At 48.0% G+C, this 21,481-nt stretch overlaps 1 protein-coding gene across 1 annotated transcript in view; it reads left to right on the top strand.

Moving 5' to 3' along the window:
* The window catches only part of LOC138582968 (salivary glue protein Sgs-3-like), a 62,944-nt gene that overhangs the window by 25,758 nt on the left and 15,705 nt on the right, over positions 1-21,481 (top strand). The window lies entirely within an intron of this gene.

A 21,481-nucleotide genomic window follows, 5' to 3' on the forward strand; every position in this document is an offset into this window, starting at 1 on the left:
GTCCCCTGATCTGGAGATGGGGGAGATGACAGAAGCTCCAGGTCAACCTTGCGGTTCAAGTAGCTACAAAACTCTGTCCATATGTTTTTAGGTCGAGCATTACTAGGCAACATGTTGATGTAGTCTTCTTCACAAGATTGTGTCCAGGTAAGGGCTCTCAGCCACATTTCTAGGGAAGGGGGGGATCTGCGCTTCCAACATTGCAGGATGCATTTCTTGGCCTCAATCGCTGCCACATTCAGAAACTTAGCTTCCCGTTTCGCCTAAGCCCCCTCCCAGAGCCCAAACAGCAGAGACAGGGGGTCCGGGTCAACACAGAACCCCACTATTTCGGAGAGGGTCTCAAGCACCGCTTCCCAGAACGGGGCCAATGCCCCACAAGACCAGAACATGTGAGCATGGTCCGCATCATTGGATCTACATCTTTGACAGGGGTGGGATTGATCCCGGGCAAATTTCCCCATAGCGTAGGGAGTGTAGTACAGGCGATTGAGTAGCTTGTATTGAACACATCTAACGCTGGAGTTAAGAGAAACCTTGCGTGTATGCATGCACATTTTAGTCCACATATTATCCGTGATGTCTAATCCCAGATCCCGACTCCAAGCATCCCGAATAGTGTGGGGGTGGTTCTAGGGCTCGCGCCATCAACATTTTATACAGAGAGGACACAATGCCCTTACCACCAGCAGAATTGGCAATGTAGCATATCTCGGGGGGCTCCGGGGGTTCGTCCGGATACGAAGGCCACATGTCTTGGACTGCCGTCCTAAGTCGAAAGTATTGCAGCAGCTCCAGTGAGGACTTGGAGTGCCCTGGCTTCCACGTATCTCGGGTGATGAATTTCCCATCGGGGAACAAGTCGGAGAATGATCTGTATCCCAGGTCAGACCAGTGACGCATAAGGAGCTTATCTTGTGTGGGGGTGAAGCCAGGGAACGACCAGAGTGGAAGCCATTTGTAATACGGGGGGAGCCAGGACCAGGCACCAGAATCTGCCGCCATGCCCTTATAGTGGAGGCCACTGGGTCAGCAGGGGTCTCCGAGCGATACGAGTGAAAAAGGATCAAGGACATGACATTCATCTCCCCGGTAGCCAGGATTTCAAGCTTAACATGCGGGGGGGGTCCTGGTGATGGTATCAGTATGTAGCATGCTGAGCCTGATCGGCTATCCAATACTGGGTGAGATCAGGTGCACTGAAGCCGCCCTTGTCATAAGGTAGGGTCATATGTTGCCACTTTCTACGCACAGCACCAGAATGCCATAGAAAGCGGGCGCACCCCGCATGCAGGTCCGCAAAGTACTGTTTTCCGGGCCAGAGTGGGACATTAGCGAATATGTATAGGAGCTTCGGAACTATGATAATTTTTATTAGGGACAGTCTCCCTGATAGTGAGAGGGGGAGGTTTCGCCATCTTTCCATCCAGGCATCAGCATATTGCGCGGCAGCCCCATAGTTATCAGACAATAAGGAGGATTTTGAGAGGGACACCTGGACCCCTAGATTTGATGCCCTCAGGTTCCCATTTGAGAGGAAATTCGCATGCAGGTTGGGAAGTTGCGGGCGTAAGGGGAAAGATTTCCGATTTCGTGTAATTCATGGTGAAGCCCGAGAATGTGCCAATTTTGATAATTGTGTGGTAAGTGTTTTGCCCATGAGCCCCGCGGAGAGAAGGAAAAGATCAATCCTGGAATGGCTGTCATGGACAGAGGAGTAAAATGTAAACTCTTTCGACATTGGGTGGAGTACCCTCCAGGCATCTACCAGACCGGCAGTGAGCATGTGTGCATGGAGGCAACGAGCGGCTCTGGACAGTGTTCTAGGTGCAACACCGGATCTGTCCAAGTCGGAGTCTAGGATGAGATTCATGCCCCCCCCCAGATAATGGGAACCCCAACGTAACCTAGGAGGATGTCAAGGATGTGGTCAAAAAAATCGGATGCATCGATGCATGGGGCATATGTGTTGACCAGGAGGCATTCCATGTTAGCAAGGAAACAGTGGAGGATCACATATCTACCCCGGTCATCTATATGGCTGGTACGAAGGGAGAACTCCAAGGACTTGTGAATCAAGGTGAGGACACCTCTGGACTGTGAGGAGAACACTGTGTAGTATTTGTTGGGGCCCCATGCCGGGGCAAGAGAGGACGAGAGAAGTGCGAGGGCGTGGGTTTCCTGTAAGAGAAGTATTTTGACCCCGTGCCTCTGGACATAAGCCGTGATCCTGCGAGCCTTCATGAAGTTGCTGAGCACTCTGGTATTCCAAGACATTAGCCTAATGGCCATTCAGTAGCACTTCAGGGGGATCTGAGTAATGTGTGTCATGTTTTGTCGAAGAAGTGCCGGTCATCAATACAGTGGCCAGATACATTGTACCAAAAGCCACCACTGTCTCACCATTTTTGTTAAAACATCCCCCAACTGCACCCCCCCCTCCCTCACTGCCTTCCCCAACACAGCAGTGCCCAAAAACCCACCCAAAGTCTCATGGCTTTTGTGCCTAACCCAACGGGGCAGGACCGGCCCCCACACCCGACAGGGGAACAACCAGTGAACAAAACAAGCCAAACTCGGCGTTGCAACTGCAGCGGGGTAGCTGCTGCCGTGAGCCCGATTAAGATGATTGAACGTTGAAGTACACCAAATAACGTGCAGCGGTAACTAAGTTAAGTTTTAGAGGAGACACCATAGTAGAGTACGGTAAGTAGAGGGTATAGGAGTGGAGGATCCCAGTTAAGGTGCAATACACCGTAGAACATACAACTGTGACCCATATTGCGTTTCATGAAACTTCACAACGAGTTACGATAATGAAGGAATACACAAAGGAAAGGATACATAAGATTACAAGGAAAATGCAAATGACAGGCGTGGTAATGGTACCACATATGATTCAAGTAGTGGGAGCATGGCAGGCCGGCTCAACCCTCGTCCACAGGGTCGGCCCCCGGCCCCGGGACAGGTATATGGGACTCAATAAATTTCACCGCCTCCTCAGGGACTGTGAAAAAGTACAGTTTATTACGGTGGGTGAGCTTCAGCCTTGCAGGGAACAACATGGCGTATTCCACCTTCCTCTCTCTAAGCAATTTTTTCACGACATTGAATTGTCTGCACTCCATTTGAACGTTGACCGAGAAGTCGGGAAAGATACAGATAGTCTGGGACTCAAGTTTTAGTTCTCCTTTTTCGCGGGCCAGAAGTAGAATGTGGTCTCTATCCCTGGAGCTGAGAACCTTGTCAATAATTGGTCTGGGGAAATCACCTGGCCTGGGGTGTGGGGCCAGTGAACGATGGGTGCGCTCAATAGTGAAAAACTGGGAAAGTTGAGGATCACCCAGGAGGTCTCTCAGAAGGGTCTCGACCGCAAGTTCCATTTTGCCTTTGAGGGCTGCCTCCGGAACCCCCACAATGCGGATATTATTCCTGCAGGATCTGGACTCTAAATCGTCACACTTCGCCTTGACCTGCTTCATATCCCGCACCAAGTCAGAGACCGTGTTCTGGAGCACGTGTACCTCATCTTCGGTGGCCCCAATCCTGGTCTCGGCCTCAACCAGCCTAGTGCCATGTTGATCCAATTTGGTGCGTAGTGAGGCTACATTGGCGTTTATGTCATCTAATTTTTCATGAAATGACGCAAGGTTTTTGGCCATAGATTCCATAAGTGTCGTAAGGTCTGGCTGAGGAGAACATGAGGATGCATCCGGGTCGTCCTGAGGGAGGGCAGCCCCACCTTGGTCTTGTTTAGCAAGTGATTTAGCAAACTTGTCCATTGCTCCAGCCTTGTTAGCCCCACATGCTTTGCCGGACATATTTGGGGGCACACTGGGATCAGCAGGGTATATATTGCAGTAGGTCAGCAATGGCGCCCCGGGGGTTATGGAGGGACTCCAGCACCCAATCAGCGATGGGACGGCAACTGTCCAGGGGGCAGGAGAGAGGAGTACTCCCAGCAGGTGTGTTCCAGGGCGATGGGCCCACTCTGAGGGCAGGCGAGGTGCCCAAGCGGCAGTATAACTTGGGAGGGATAGTATCAGGCGGTGCCCGCCCCCGAGCCAGGGGGGCCTCAGGCAGAAGGGGCCAGCAATGGAGGGCAGCACAGTTAGGGACGCCTAGTGAACTCAGGGCGCAGGCGAATAGTTGCGCAGTCTAGGGAGAAGAGAATGATGGAGCGCCCAGAGTCGCGCCAGCGCCAGTCGAATGGTCTCGGGAGAGCCTGGAATGTGTGGGGGCCCCACTGTTCCTCGTGGATAAGGCAGTCTCTATTGGGCGTAGTGCGCAGCAATCTGAACCTCCAACCTCCTCACCTTCGAGTATTGTAGGCTGAAATGCAGATGGCGATCCGTGTGGGAGCGGGGCTCCAATTAGCAGATGGTAATCCGGGCGGGAGCGGGGCTCCAATAAGTAGCGGGAGCCCGACCACAGGGAGGCTCTGGCAGCGCCGCCCAGCCCCGGCCGTCCCGCGGGACCAGTAACTCGAGTATTGTAGGCTGCGAAGCTGATGGCAATCCGGGTGGGAGCGGGGCTCCAATTAACAGATGGTGCTCCGGGCAGGAGCGGGGCTCCAATTCGCAGCGGGAGCCCGACCACAGGGGGCCCCCGGTAGCGCCGCACAGCCCCGGCCGTCCCACGGGACCAGGGACGTCAATGGCGGACCGCCAGGCAGAAGTATCGGGATGTCGTCGTTACGGGGGGCCGCTCCAGCAGCCCCCGCAATATTGCGGATTGAATCCGCCCGCCAGGGGGCTGGCGTCGCCACCGCCGCCCACGAGCAGGAGCGGGCCGGTGAGGGAAGCCGCGCCGACAGGCCGCGAGCACAGGCGCCAAACTCGGGGAGAGCGGGGGCGCGAAGGGCAGCGCCACCCAGCAGCGCGCAAAGGTGAAGTCCAAGGCAGGCAGGTGGAGAAGGGGAAGGCCTGGTGCCCCAAGCGGCAGTGCACCCCGCAGGCAGATGAGGAAGCCGGGCAGCCGGCCGCCGCCGCGGAACGGTCCCCCGCAGGGCGCAGGGGGGGATGGGCTGCAGAGGGATCACGCGGCCCAGGAGGCCTCAGCCGGAGGTGGTGCGGCCACAAAGCTCCGATTTCGCCCCAAAACAGGGCTGGATGATGGAGAGGCGTTGGACAGCACAATGCTCGGGGTCTCAGCTCCAGAATATTAGTGGAACCGCTGATGCCGGCGGATTTTCAGTTGACGGGCCACGGAGCGTTAGAACTAAGCAGCCATCTTGCTGGCTGCTCAACAGCACCCCCCCTATTCTACCATTTGAATCTCGTCTTCTGTTTCATTTTCTTTCTGTTGTTTTTAAATGTCTTATTGGCCTTGGGCCACCTTATCTCGCTTCTCTTATTTCTTGTTATTCCCCCTCTCAAATCTTATGCTCCCAATCTACCTTTCGTCTTGTTGTCCCTAAATCCCAGTGTGCCTCCTCTTGCTTTCGCTATTTTCTCTTTGTACCCCATTTAATTGGAATTCTCTTCCTCTTACTATTCGTTCTTCTTCTACCCATCATATTTTTCGCACCTGTTTAAAGGCTTGCCTTCTGTCCTCTGTCAGCCTCATAACCAGATGATACCTTCTATCAATACTGTTCTGTAATTTTGTACTGTTACCTTCTTTTTGTAAAGGTGCTTTGCTGAAAGCGCATTATAAATCCAAGATTATCAATGAAAACACTTTTATCATCTTCTAATCTATAGCCTAATTCAAATGAATCAACTAACCAAAAACGCAATAGCTTATGCGCATAAATTCTCACTAAAAAGCCTCATGAATTGAACTGCCTTTTCAATACGAATTGAACTGCCTTTTCAATACCTCCACTCTTTCTCGATGTGTTATTAAAAACTGGTAAAACCTTCTCTCATGCTCGCAACGGTCTTCTGTGATAGTAGAGAGCTGAGAGCTAAAAGCCTGCTGCAACTGGAGGAAGGTGTGTTGAGTTGTTCAATCCAAAAATCACAAATAAATCCACAAAGTATCAAATTCAATGCCAAAGGCCACCTAGAAAAAACCATCATGGTCTTCTAACATCTGTAACAAAGCTGTAACAAAGTCTTAAAAGACATCTACTATCAATTGGAATTGAGTATGATGCAAACACGGACAAAATCTGAGCAGGATAGCCCAGTGGGTTTCAGCTGCTGTAGTTAAGTGCTTGGTGCTTCCTTATACAACTCAATAGAAAAGTATAGTTCTCTCAAAAAGTCAAGAGCAGAAGCTTTTTGAGCCTCTATAGTCAAAGGTCCAATTTAATGCTGCAAAAGCTGCAAAAATTCAGGTCAGAAAAAGAGCAATAGGCCCTTCCTTCCTCCATAAACCAGAATAGAGACGGTTTCCCAGCTTGCTTTAGGTTCTCAGCTCTTCCTCCAACCTGACCGCATCCTGTGGCAAATCCAAACAGCTCTGTCCACCCCAATCCCCGACCCTCCCTTTATGTAGCTACTACGTTTGTTTATGCATATGCTATGAGAATGTTTATGAATATGATGTAGGCGTATTTATTTATAGCATTTATGTAACGCCCAGGCCCAGAGGTATCGCAGTGTTTTGTAAAGGTATGCTAGTCAACAAAAAGAAGCAAATAGTATAATCAGTGACATTAATTATATTTGTTGAAGAGCCAATTTTTCACACGTCTTTTGAAGGTTGTGTAAGAGCATTCATTTCTGATAGTTGCCGGTGGGGAGTTCCATAGGGAAGGGGCTGTGACACAGAAGCTTACCCCTCCAGCTCTGGACTTTTTGTGACATGGGGTGATCAAGGAGATGCTGTCAGCTGAACGCAGGGAGCAGATATGGTGTTTCTGGGTAATGCTGTTGATGAGCTAGGGAGTGGCCTCCTTGTGGATGCAGCAGTGTGCAACGGTCAATGTTTTGAAGGAGATGCAAGCTTTGACGGGGAGCCAGTGATCCTCGCATCTAGTTGAGGAAATGTGATCTGAGCGAAGTAACCCAGTGCTGCATGCAAGATTTTATTTCAGAGAAGTTGGAGCTTGGCTATGTTGGAAGCAGAGATGCCCATGAGGAGAATGTTGCAATTGTCTAGTTTGCTGATTATAATGGTTCTGGCTAGTGCGAGGCAGTTATCCTTAGAGAGAACTTATCTGCTTAGGGAGATGAGTTTGGATGTATATGCTGTGGATGAGGGCAAGGCATTAATGTTTTTTGTCATAGTCATCTTAGCAGCAAGGTAAACCCTTAGGGTTTTCAGGACTAGAATGGCAGTGCCGTCGATGGGGAATGAGTTGAAGGACGTGTAAGGTTTTTGAGTCAGTAGGGGGAGACAATAATGAGCATCTCTGTTTTATTATCATTGTGGCAGAGATTGTGGATGTGTAGGAGAGGCATGGTATCACAAGTATGACAGTGACAAAAGATACAATTTGTAAAACCTTTATTAACTTTGTGGGTTTTAGAAAAACTCCTACTTTGCCCTATGGCTAGGATGGGAGTCATCTCGACCATCAAATAATAAAGAAAACAGTCTTAGCCGTGTCTGTCAAATGAAAATGGCCAATACTAACAAAACCTAATGCCTGCCCTATCTCTTGTACAGAAAATATGTAAAGGAGGTATGTATATAAAAGGAAAATCAGTGTTCCACAAAGAATAAATATGGCTGAATCAGCTCTCCTCCTGACATTTGGACAGCACGGAATAAGGCAGTCTCTATAGGCAGGATAACAGATCGGAACATGGATAGAGGCCCCAAATAACGAAGCAAAAAGTTCATACCGGTCCCCCTCTGTCGGACTCAGACCTTGTTAAAAAAAACAAAGGTTCAACGTTGGCCCCCCTCTGCCAGGCTCAGACCTTTCACAGTTCAACACTTGCTGAAGCTCCCTTCCCCAAGCTTTCTACACTTTGGGTCTCCCTCAGTCAGGCTCAGACTGCTTTTCAGATGTCGAAGACTTTCAAATGTGCAGGGCTTCCTTTACAGACCACCGCAGGACCACTTTGACTCAGAATTCAATGTTCAGCTTTTCCTCTCCCCTTCGTTCACTTTTGCTTTTACTGTTCATTCACTTTTCTCTCCTCAAACAATACACTTTTCACAGAGACTTTTGAGTGAGCTACTCCTTTTCACCAGATCACTCGGTTACTCAGTATCGCTGATTCCACAGCTGTCTTTACTTTAAGGGGTTCCATGTGTTAATATCTCTGCAAAAATATCGCCATACAAGAATGTCGCTATATTTTTGCGGCGATATTAAGCCATGGAACCTGCTGGGGGCACCCCAGCAACCCCCATGTTTTTTTAATGGTGCGGGGGACACCCCTGCCTCCACCGGTCCCAATAACCCCATAAATTATCCTCACTAATAATTTCGCCCATGGCCTTACCCCATTACCATATATATGGCGATATTATTGGTGGGGATAATATTACCTGATACCCTTTAATGTTCATTCACAGGTCTGCCTTTCCTTGCGTCTCATCCTCATGCATGCAGCCTTCACTTGCAATATATTGTTGCAAATTTCAGTCTTTCTGAGCACACACTGGTCTCTCAGGTCGCTTGCCAAATCACCGGCAGTGTGCAGTTATTTCTTGCTATTTCGTTTTCCAATTCACACATCTTGGCTGGTATCACAGGCTAGGCCTCGCCTCCTCAACTCTGCCGTTCACCCGGGAGGGTCGCTGGCGTCCTTGAAACACAATGCAGTCTTCGATATTAGGATCTGGCCTTCTCCATGTATCTTTTGCAGCCTTGTGGAGGCAACAACCTCCTGTAGGGAACTCTTGGGGGTTTTGGCACGCGGCTCCTGTAACTTGGTCCATCACTCTTCTCCAGTAGGTACGCCTTTGCCCCAGAAGTTCTGCTCATACTCTGTGTTCCATCTTGCTCAGAGTGTGTCTCTAGGTTCCATCTTGCTCAGAGTGTGTCTCTAGGTTCTGTCTTTTATCCGTGTAAGGAGAGCTAATTGGAATCAGGTGTATGCACTTGAAGTCAAGTGCCTGACTTTGCCTGACCCGATTAGCGGGACATGTCCAGTACAATGTGTAAGAGTTAGTCTTGTTACTCTCAATTGCCCTCTTCATCTGCCTAGTGTTTGTGCTGAAAGGGGGAGGGGAGTTGGGCCATGGGATCCTAAAAAATAGGAGGGGTTTAATGTACAAAAAAGGGGGGAATACCATATCTCACCATCGGCTGCCTCACCCCCACTCCCTGAAGACCCCTCACCCAGGTGATTTCCCACACTGGTCCACCCCCAGGGTCTGGATCCAAAGGCAATGGCCGTGCCCTGGCCACCTGAGAGCGAGATCCCGGGGTCCAGCGGGTGAGACACCCTCTGTTTTCTCACAATGGCCATCCAATTTTCAATGGTGCTGTAAATCCTGTTGATGGCGACAGTATCATGGGAATGGTTGCTATGATAGGAATGAGCATGTGAGTGTAATCAGCAAAGTTGGTGTAGCTTATGCCAAGGGCATCCAGGACCTCAAAGGTACACCTAAGGGGGCATAGATGGGATTGGCTGCAGATTTTCCAATGAATACTCTCAGTGAGCGATTGCTCAAGAAAGATTCGACCCAGGAGGAAGTGTCTGAAGAGAAGTGGAAGTGCATGCTGTTGGCCAAGCATGTCATGGTCCACTAGGTCGAACACTGCTGAGAGGTCAAGGAGGAGGAGAATGGCTAGGTTGCCTGAGTCCTAAATGCTGTCCAGTTGAATTTTGAGGTCAAGCAGGGATGATTCAATTCTATGTTTTGGGTGATATCCGGATTGTTTTGCACCCAGGAGGGGGTTGGACTCAAGTAATTGTTGGACTTGGGTGTATGCAATGCAATCCAAGAATTTGAAGTAGGAAGGGACAGTTTTAATGGAGTGGTAGTTGGGGAGAGAGCAGCCGAGCGTGGGCTTTTTGAGGAGTGGAGTGAACCAGGCTGATTTGATACAGGTGGTGACCACATTAGCCATGAAGATTTTGATGAAGTTGGTGATGGTAGGTGACAGAGTTGTGGCACAGAGTTTAAAGATCTGCATTGGGCAGGCATCTCTCCTACAGTTCAAGGGTTTCAAGGACTGGATGTTTTCCAGGACAGACTCTAGGGAAACTGGGGAGAAACTAAAGGCAGGCGGTATGATGACTTTGGGAGGGGCTGGAAGCTTCATGATATCAGGGGTGGGGGATTTGGTAGGCAGTTGTGATTTTTTTGCAATGATTTTGCTACGTAATAAATCAATTCTGTTGGCCAACGCAGTGTGGATAGTGGAACAGCACTCTTTGGTAGACCTATATGGGTCTTGTTAGTGGAGGGATTTTCTAACTCCCATAGGATAGCGAAGAGTTCTTTGGAGTTGGATCTAGCGTTGGAAATTCTGGAGTCGTAACAAAACAATTTGCTTTGTGCAAGATCACAGCCCTCATGTAGGACTTGAATGCGTTAGAGAGTTTGAACGCATTGATAGGCATGGGATGCTTTCTATATAGGTGTTCCAGGGCTCTTACTTCTGTGGAGTGTGACCAGCTCATCAGAGAACCAGATGTTAGAGGGCTTATGAGGTTTAAGTAATTTAGTTTTTAGTGGGGCATGTTGGTCCATGGTTAGGAGGAGGCTCTGCTGATAGAAGTTTGATATGTCTTAGAGATGTATGTTTGGTTGAGGTATGGAGGAGAGAAGAGTTAGTAGAGTGGGTTGGAGGTTCTCATGTGAGAGGTTGCGTGTGTTGCAGATCTGAATAGGATTGTGGGAGGTGAGGGTTTAGAGTGAGAAAGAACAAATTGACGGCGGAGTCCCGGCTGAGCCCCAGTTTGCCCAGAGACTCTGTGTGTGTGTGTAACACCGTGAGGAGCTGCAGCGACTAGTGAGTCCCTTTTCTGCTTTTACTAGTGGATTTGCATAAAGATTGCATTGCCGCGCGGAGCGCGGCGCGGAGTCCCGGCTGAGTCCCAGTTTGCCCAGTTCGCCCGAGTGCGTCCGAGGGCCGGGGGCCAATTTTATATTCAAGGGTCGATGGCTGCAATGCAGAAGGCCCCTGCGTTGGGGGGGCCTCAGACACGTCATAAGACTTTGCTACAGCGTCGGATGCTTAATCCATGGACTCCCCTGCCAAACAATGCAGCGGTCGGCCAGAAGTCACAAGGTAAGCCTGCTACTTGCTCAAAGGAGGCCCCCCCAGCGCTTCCGGATCCTTCGGCAGCGCCTGTCCAATTGATACAAACAACTGCACAGGTCCATCATGACGTTGCCTCTCTGGTTGAAAGCTGTGCGGTCAATGTCATTGATACAGCGGCGTCCGCAAGCACTAGTCTGGACCACAATAGGCTTAGCGCGACTATACATAAGCCCTTGTTAAAATCACTAACTATGCTTTCTCTTGCTGACCTTGTGCCGATGCCACTCCCGCTGCTGAAGTCGCCGTCAACGGAGCACGTGTTATCAAAAGTGGCTCCAGCCACGCATTCTCATCCTTTCAAAATGTTTTCGCCATTTGATTTGACGGATGCAGAAATAATAAGTGCGATTTCTGCTACACAGGAAAAGCTCAATGTAAACGAGAGCCCGCTGGTTCGAGCGCACACTTCAACTACGCAACTAAAGACTATTGGACACACTGTCCTTCCAATGCAGAAGATCGCCAACTCCATGGGAGGCCTTTCTTCGACTGACTCTGTCCCTAGTGCTGTAAACACTGGAGTTTTCAGTGTCCCTAGTGAACATCAGGAAAGTGGAACGGCCTCGTTGGAGCAATCTGGGGTGTCTCCAGAAAGTTTAGTGTCATGCCTAATAAACAAAGAAGGTGTCGGTCACTCTGGACTCATGCTCAATGCCCCCATAATTTCACAAAAGTCAACTCTGACGACACAGGTTGGTAGTGCTTTGAGCAAAGCCCCTGAAGGGCTAAAAATGACCGATGTAGACTTGAAACTAACGTCTTCTAGCGATTCCTGCACTACTTCAACACGGTCTCCTAATGATAAGCTTGCTCGCGCTATCGCCCAAAACAAGATAGCACAAGATACTTCTTTGCTGCAGCTTTCGATCAATGACCGTCTGAAGTGCAGTGCCAGTCCGTCTTGCCCGCCGCAGAAAAAGCAGGTGCTTTTGTCTTCAATCATGTCAGCGCCGCCATCACCAAAATCACGACTGGAACTCTCTGGAGCGCAGGACCAAGGGTTAGCTCATCACTCTCTAGGCATGGTGAACTTATCTGAAGACAACAGCATCACAAAAAGGCACAACGCAATTGATATCCTGCTAAAAAAGAATGCCCCATCAATAGCGCCAGTCACCCCTGCAAAAAGCACAACTTCTGTGAATGAGTCCTTACTTATTCAAACTCCGGGTAAAGACTCTTTGAAAACACCAACCTCAAAAATAAACTTGTCTGCAGGTGCAGCCATTCAACTACACAATAACGTTCTCGCTGCACCATCTCAGGCGATGATTCCGTTCGTAAAGCTCTATGAGACTTTAAACGAGACTATAAGAGACCAAGGTGCTCTCATTCTGAATCTTTCGACGAAATTGGATCAAATAGAGTCTTTCACCAAGCTCATCCAACTCGATGTTCAAGCTGGTAAAGACACAAGTTCATTCTGGCAATCTCGTCTTAATGATCTAGTGACCCTGCAACAAGAGCGACATGACTTACAGCTAAAATGTCTTTTAGAGGTGCTGTCCGAACTAGTACCTCTGTTAAGGTCAGGTCATAGTCCTAACCGGCCCAAATCTGATGTACAATGTTTCGCCCCATTACAAAATTCTGAGCAGGGGTCCAGGACTACGATGCAGACTATTGAACAATTGGACGCAACGACAGGCCAAACGGTTGGTGCAATACACAAATCGACGAGCTGTCACAGCGCTAAACCATCGTCTGTGGTCTGTGATGCTAATTCATCTGATTGCGTCCTCTTACATGTCTCCTCTGACATAGGCATCCCAATAGGGGCTGCAATGGTACCCTCAGCTGATGTTACTCAGGCACACAAAGCAACAACACAAGCTCTTTCTCAGGATGGTGCGCCGTCCACATTTGGCATCTTTGTAGGCACGGCAAAATCTTTTGCACCGAATGGTACTGCCAAGTTGAAGGAGAAAGTGAAGCCCACCAAAACGACGTCTACAACCAAGAAAACAAAACTAGCAACTCATGCTGTAACAAAGAGCTTTATAAGAAACTTGTCGACTCCACCAAGGCCGGGGCTGTTCAAGCGCCCATCGAATGGAGCAAAGGTGCTCCCCTCATCACAGCATAATGCACCATCTCTATCATTGAACCATGGTGTCAAGCGTAGACGTTTAAATTCGAGTGACAGCACGTTAGCCAGTATGGTGGCAGCTGACGTTCATGATTTGTGCGACATTTCTATATATTCCCATCGTAGCGACGAGGAGTCATTGCAACACTCTATTGAAGAACAGCCACTGGATATAAATCTGCCTATGAAATTTGACAATACTAGACTAAGCTGCCCGCCCTCAGAGTGGCAAGTAGTCCAAGGTCGCCGTGCTTCCACTATGAAAAAGGAAGTTCTGTCTTCAAAGGTTATTTCTTCAAAACTGAACCCAAAATTCACAACTAATCAACGTAGCAAACAGCGCTGCTCCCCACCGAGGTCACAGGACCAGCTGCTGCACCGCACAAAGGATAACAGGTGTAAGTTGAGACTGCAAAACATACTTAAGGATGACAATGATCTGAATCTCAACCGTGCAAATGTTCTACGGTTATTTAAGCATATTCCACCTCTTCGACTGATTGAATCAGATGATATTAAAATAGTCGAGTATATGACAGAAAGCGCCTCTGATGCGGTGCTCCTTCATATTGATGCCGTTGGGGTACGTAACACTCTTCTCAAGGCAGCTGAAGATTTTCTGCTATTCGGCTTTGACATCTCAGTTGAACCAGACGTGGCCAGGAGAAGCTCAAATCCGGTGCAGACAATTTATGGCTCAAACTCGAAAAAACAAACAGTTGTGACATCTGTTCGCCACAGTATGACTTCTGAAATACGTCAAGAAGACTCTCGTCGGTCCGAGAAACAGCTGGGGCGGCAGAGACAGCCGAAGCAGGAATAGCCATGATTGGATTCGCAGGAATCAATATGCTCGATCCTATCATGGAATACTTGTGGCTCTCAACATTTGTTTCGGGACTTTGACATTCCATTGGACGATGTGTTTGTAATTTGTCTGCAGGAGACCTGGTTAGTTGATGCGCCAATCAGAGATGGTTTCAATATTGTTATCAATCCTGCAATACAAAATACTCAGGGCCGACCCTCGGCAGGACTCTTAACAATGGTTCGAATCTCACGAGTATGGTCCACTCCTATTTGTCTTAATCCTAATCCCTACGTCCAAGGTTTAATTATGCAAGCATGTTCAGATACTCTAAATACAGTTGCAACTCTGTTGATCATAAATTGTTACTGGAATCCGGCCAAAATAAATGTTACAGATTTTACCACAGCAATCAGCTGTTTAATGGAAGAGGCAGCAATGCAACACAATAACTTGAGCATTATATGCTGTGGTGACCTCAATGGCTTGTGGTTTAATTACGATCTCCCCAATCAAGCTTATAGCCAGATTCCATATGTAGACTTAGGCGAGAAAGAACAACGTTGGTCAGATATTATGGAGACGTTTGACTGCGTTTTGTTGAACGGCAATGTGCGTGGCGATATTCCAGCTCAGGACACTTGGCATCGTGAATCCACGCACAGTATAATTGATTATTTCTGGGTGTCTAGTAACCTGGGGTCAAAGATTCTGACACTGCAATCACTGACAACGACTAAGAGCGATCATTCGCTGTTGAAAGTGAAATGTCTTCTGGCGGTGTCTGATACTTTGTCCCCATACCCAGCAGCAGTTGAAGTAAACATGGGTGGAAATCGATTGAGACTGAGCGCAAATGAGATCCGTGCCCTAACGGCTAATCTGAGTGATTTGACTGACGCTGTGGAATACATTCCACTGCTACAGAATCATATCACCTCGATCAAAGACAGCGCTCAGCAATATAAACTGCACACCCACCCTTTTAGTAAATTGCTGGATGATAATAAGAAAGTTCTAAGAAAAGATGTCCGTAAAATAAAAATGCAAAAAAATGTATCACCTAAGACAATGTTGGAGAAAGTGAAGGCCAGACGAGCTATTTATAGAAACTGGTTGAAATCCCACAAAGCGATTGTAGAACAGGATTCTGCCGAGATTATGATGAAACTGATGGTTACTAAGAACACACGCGACATCCGGCGAATATTAAATAAGGGCCCCTTCAACGGTTCCAATTCTACGCAGAACACAATTTCTGGGGATACCTGGTGTAAACACTTTGGGTCAGTGTTCAATAGCGAGCTGAAGGTTCCTAAATGGAAATCAGTGGCTAGATTGGGTTCCTGGGACGTCCAGATGTCGCTGTCAGACATCAATGACGCTATTAAGGCACTAAATAATTCTCGTGCTGCAGGTCCGGATATGATAAGTAATGTCAGACTAAAAAAAAATCCAGAGATCTGGGCACCTTTCATTGAGTGTTTGTTTCACAAAATCGCAAAATCCAAGTGCTTGCCTAAATCGTGGCTAACAGCAATCGTAATTCCAATCCATAAGAAAGGCTGTTGGGACGCACCTGAAAATTATCGTCCTATTGCCCTATTAGACACTATTGGAAAACTCTTTGGTTCCAATTTGAGATGTAAATTGGTGAGTTGGGCTAAAAAGGCGGGAATCCTTGACATCCGGCAAACTGGATTTTCAAAGGGTACAGGTGTGGAAGTCAACCTTTCGATTTTGACAGCTTTGAAATATCATGCATTACAGAGTAAAACCAAATTGCATTTAGCCTTTATAGACATGAGGCAAGCTTTTGATGGAGTCAACCGGCAGATGCTATGGGCCAAACTAATGAAATGGAAATGTCCTATGGCCCTTCTCAACCCAATAATGGCACTACATACGGAGACCTCTTTTAGAGTACGCCTTAACAAACAAGGCATATTATCTGACAGCATTCCAACGACAAGGGGTGTCAAGCAAGGCTGCCCATTGGCCGCGGATTTGTTCAAACTATTTTTGGCAGATCTCCCATTATTCTTGGAGCAAGCACACTGTTTCCCTCCACGTCTAAACGGAACTCCAGTTCGGTATATTGCGTATGCTGACAATCTCGTTCTGATTGACAGAACACAAATCGGCCTTCAACGTCTGCTAAGTTGCCTGTATGAATATATAGTTGCAAATGAATTGGCCATTAACACAGATAAAACTGAAATTGTGTCGATTGGTTCATTAACGAGTAGAAGAGATCGTGCATTTAAATGGGCGGTAGGTGGTCAACAGTTAATGTCCGTTAATTCGATTCGCTATCTAGGCATCGAATTCAACAGTTCCATCGGGGAAGTCCAATGGCTAAATGCGTTGAAACTGAAAAGCAGTAAGACTGGCACTGCAAGCAGCCCTGATCAATAAATGAAAATAAAAACTTTGGTAAATTTTCATTATCCCCTTGTGCGCGACTTATCGCGGTTTCGTCTTACGTTCCCTTGGCAGGTAGACATTCCATCTAGTTCCATTCTCTTGCCAGCATCCATTATAGTCTGCACAGTTTAAGTATCATACTTGTTATTACAGCTCAGTCCTCTACATTCGAAAAGCCGGTTCTTTGTCTCAGACAGTTGAATGCCTTCACGCACGGAAGGGACATATCCTCTTTTTCTGTCTTATTCGCTGTCAACCTGTACCCCTTCTAATCTTGTGTTAACCTCTACAGTATTGAGAACATACGGACTCCTCATTCCCTGATACTAGAAGTTTCTGTCTAGACATTCTTATGGTAATTTTCGATCTTTTCAGTACACTAGTACTCCTGGCTGTGTCCTTTTACTCTTTCCACCCTGAAGCTGATTCCTGTGTCTTTATTTTCAATACCTCTTCAGCATCAAAACTGCAAGTAAGGAAACATCAGAAATTTGAGACGGATCTCCAGTCCCTTCCTGCCCGTCTCGGTTAAACAACGCTCCCCAGCAGCTCTTCCTAGGGTTTTTTCCCCCGTGAGGGTTTCCCTGTTATTCCTCCGGTAGCCAAGTATTTAAACTGGGCTCCGGAGGGGTTTCCAGGGGGATTTCTATAATCTGCTGGGAAACCGATTGATATTCCACACTTCATTCTGAAAACCTCCTATACCCGATTGGAAAGGATCCAACCATTCATCCAGGTTCAGGTAGGAGATTCTACGTTCCATTTTGTTGCAATATATAAAGGCTGAATCTTTCCGAAAATTAGGTTGTCTTGATTATAACACAGAGCTATTGGCAGTAAGGCCAGCCAAGGCCGGGGAGAACAGGAGTGGGATTGGGGAGGTTGAGGGGATGGGAGGGGTCCTTTTCAGAGGAGCGTGTTCACCTGTGACATGGGGTGCCATATTATGTGGCAGGTGACATGCAGAAGATTGTAGGGAGTGAGCTGGAGGAAGGAAGAGTGTTGGTGGAGGGAGAGGGCAGCCGAGAGTGGGTGAGGCAAGATTGACGATGGGCTTAATGGTAGGCTTGTGCCAGTATACGCTGTGCTGGGCAGGGCTTTTTCACGACAAGGGGTAACCTTTCACTGCTGTGTGGGCAGAGCTGGAGGACGGAATGGGGTGGTTGGGGGAAGTGGCTGTGGATGGGCTGAATGTAAGTGGGTGCACAGTGCATAGTGGGTAGGATAATGCGGCGCAACATTGGGCAGGGCAGCAATGGGCTTGTGGGTGCTCGAAGGAGTGGTGGCATAATGTGGTGACATGGATTATAGCAGGTGTTTGACTGGCAGTCTGAATGAGACAAGTTGGCTTTGAAGTATTCCTTAACTTGTGGCTTGTGTCTATAAGGTGTTGGTGAGCAGAGGATTACGGGAGTCTGCAAACGTGGTAGAGTGTTGAGAGAGACCACAGTAGGGTCAGGGCAGTATCCTTTCGCTGGCACACAGGCCATGCCCAGACAGGCCCAGACATGGGTCTTGGGCCTTAAGAGCGGGCCTTGCTAGGGGCCGGCATTGCCTGCTGGCTGCCTGTGAGGCAATCCACTGCAGGCGGAGGTGGGATGGGCTGTTGAAAGTCCTTTGAGGACATCAATGTGTGTGGGCACCATTTTTAAATTGAGCGGAGGCTCCCTATCAAATATAGGAGAACCAGCAGTGCTCACCTTAAGTGTAGCCTCTGTCATCAGATCGCCATTAGTATGTTGGTTGCAGCACACTGCTTGTGCTGTTTCTGCAGCATCGGTCGAGGTCTGGTGTATCCCCCAGACAGGGGTCTGAGGCCTTAAGAATTGGCCTTGTGAGGTGGCTGGTGTCGCCTGCCGGCTCTCTGTGAGAGGCCCATAACAATGCGGTGGCAGCCAATCTGCTGCAGTGGAGGCAGGATGGGGGCTGGGGAAAGCCCTTTCAGGACATCAATGTGTGCAGGTGTCATTTTTAAATGGAGCAGATGCTCCTGATCACATATGGGGGAGCAAGCAGTGCTCACCTTAAATGTTGCCTCCTTCATCAGATCACCATTAATATGTTGGTTGCAGCACATTGCTGGTGCTGTTTCTGCAGCATCAGTCGAGGTCTGGTGACCAACAAAGTCCTCTGGTTTGTTTATGCATCGACTCTGAGAATGTTTTTGAATACTCGCCAGGCGTATCAAAATAAAGTCTTCTGGTTTGTTTAAGCATCAGCTCTAAGAATATTTATGAAAATGCTCCAGGCGTATGCATATACTAAATTCTGCAAGCTCATCCGGCCTTGCCCGGAAGCCACACCAAGCTATGTCTCGTTGTCCATTGCAGTTCATCAGAGCATTGTTTACAATTTACTGGACATCGTGTACTATTTACATAACAAAACAGCCACGGGATCACAGCCCAGAATGTATGTTTACAGTATTCTCCCTGTGTACTAAAATAACTGATGACCTGGCTCAAAGCCTGGACTTTTTGCAAGACAGTGAAGGACTGCGTAATTATTCACTTGTAGAATACAATTTAAATGCAAAACTGCCTCATGTTACTAAAATGCTTATATATATGCCTACATATGTAAGTCCCACGTGTGTCCTAACAGTGCTAACATGTAACAGGGCTTCGTGGTTTGTGAATAATGCTCAGATCTCCTGAATGTATTACCTCCTGTTCAGCTAAAATACATGACAATAGTTGACACATCATGAATTGACTACTGTCCAACAAAGTGTGTAGACGTTGTAACACATGAACACAGAGTGTTGTCTAAACTGTTCATTGCCCACATGGTAATCCATATGTAGACCAAACGTTGCAGAAAGCGAAGGAGGCCTGAGCAGAACACAAGTTATGTGTTCTGGGTTGGGCTCAGTGGTAGCTCGCCATTTCTCAGAGAAAATAAAACAATTTATTGCTCAAATGAGGCTCAAAGGTTGTGAACTTTTGATTTTCAAAAAAGACTTTCACAAAATGAACACTAGCAAAGCCCTGGACTGAGGTCTTTCGAGTTACCAAGATGGTACAACATTGAACAGTAATTAAGGGTGGTAGGGAATTCCAGACAGATTGTTCTTAAAGGGGAGACAGTATGGAGTTACATGAATTGGGACCTTGTCCATCTACGAACAGCAGCCTGGGATATCCAGAACAGAGAGTTTCGAGAGCCAAACCCAGGAGAGGAAATTCTAAATGTGTACAAATAAATGAGTGACCGTGCATTTTTAATGAGTACTTTATGCTTGGCCCCTTCTGCTTCCAAGGGCTGTAATAGTAAGTCGTGTTATTTCAATGATGAAGGTCTGGTTGGATTCAAACCTGTGTCCTGCAGGCTGAACACACATGCCTGGGGTGAGCTCCACACTCACACGGAAATCTTGCTGGTTCTAACAGCCGAGGACTCTGACTTAAAGTATTCAGGAAAGTGCTCTGTACATTCGTCTTCTTTCAGTCTCGGAAACTCTTTTTCTTGCAACATGTTTGATTTTGGGTTTTCGATTTTATTGTGGCACTTTGTAATGCCCTGTGGCCAAAAACAATGCTACTTAGAGCAGAGAAGAAGGACATTATTGTTGAGAAACAGAATAGCCATGGCAAATCGTTGTGGCGTGAATTTGCTGCAGTACTGATTTTTTATTTTTGTTTTTTCCACCACAGTAACAAGTGAGGGATTGTTTTCTTAAATGTGTGCCAGTCGGTGCAAGAATGTAGGAAGATTCTCATCCCATGTAAGATGTGTGTGCTATACCCAGGCAGCCCTCAGGGGAGTGTGTGCAAGAATGTAGGAAGATTCTCATCCCATGTAAGATGTGTGTGCTATACCCAGGCAGCCCTCAGGGGAGTGTGTGCAAGAATGTAGGAAGATTCTCATCCCATGTAAGATGTGTGTGCTATACCCAGGCAGCCCTCAGGGGAGTGTGTGCAAGAATGTAGGAAGATTCTCATCTCATGTAAGATGTGTGTGCTATACCCAGGCAGCCCTCAGGGGAGTGTGTGCAAGAATGTAGGAAGATTCTCATCCCATGTAAGATGTGTGTGCTATACCCAGGCAGCCCTCAGGGGAGTGTGTGCAGCACACAGGTCTTGTCCTTCCAAGAGGTCCCGACTCCCTCTCATTCCCCCTGCATGCTCCCCGTCTGCAGATTTGACCTTTCTTTTCTGGGTATGTGGGATGTTTACAATCCCATTGATCTGTGTGGAGGAGAGTGAAAGTGGCTGTAATAATGGTGCAACTTGCGCTCTTCCTGACTTCTTCGCCATCAGTAGGAAGAGGCGGAGAACACCACTGTCACTCCTGCTGCTGCTCCGCTTGCCCTGGATTCATAACTCTTGGTAATAGAGGTGCTTGTTCCCCAATTCTTCCTTTCCTTTCTTGCTGTGGCGCTCTGGCAGGGGCCATCACACACACCAGGCTTATTGGGGCATCAGTAGCGGCACGTCCTGGCGACCTACAGGGGAAAAAGTGAGGCAGCTGGGGACCACCTGAGCTCCGCCTGATGTGTGTGCAGCCTTGCGGCTCCAGAACTGACCAAAGAGGGTCACCAGTGAGGATGGGCATGGCAAGATAAAGAGGGGCACGATGGGCCATCCATTAATATAATGAGGGACATGTGGGTGGGGCTGTGCTTGGGGAGGTGGTTTGCGTTCTCAGCCTTTCTCTGCCCCCTGGGATCCTGGCCTCTGGGATCACAGAGTCCCCCCTGCAGAGTCATGCAGAGGGAGAGGAGACGATGAGGACTGAGACTCATGCCCTCATTGCCCCTTTCACCACTCTCTCTCTCTGCATCACTTCCCTCTCTGGGTTCACCTCTTTCTTTCTGCAATTCATATTTTCCCTCCTCCTTTCTGCGTCTGTCACCACAGCTTCCATCATTGAACCTCCTCTCTGCATGTATTGGTTCTCTCTCTGCATCTTTCACCGCCACTCTGCGTATGTTTGCCACTCTCTGCATCTTTTTTCTCGCTGTTTTACGGTCCCTCTTTTCTGTATCTTTTGTCCCCACGTTCTGCATTGTTTGCCTCTTTGC

The sequence above is a fragment of the Ambystoma mexicanum genome, chromosome 3q (genome assembly GCF_040938575.1).
Source record: "Ambystoma mexicanum isolate Mex_15411 chromosome 3q, UKY_AmexF1_1, whole genome shotgun sequence".
Lineage (NCBI taxonomy): Eukaryota > Metazoa > Chordata > Amphibia > Caudata > Ambystomatidae > Ambystoma > Ambystoma mexicanum.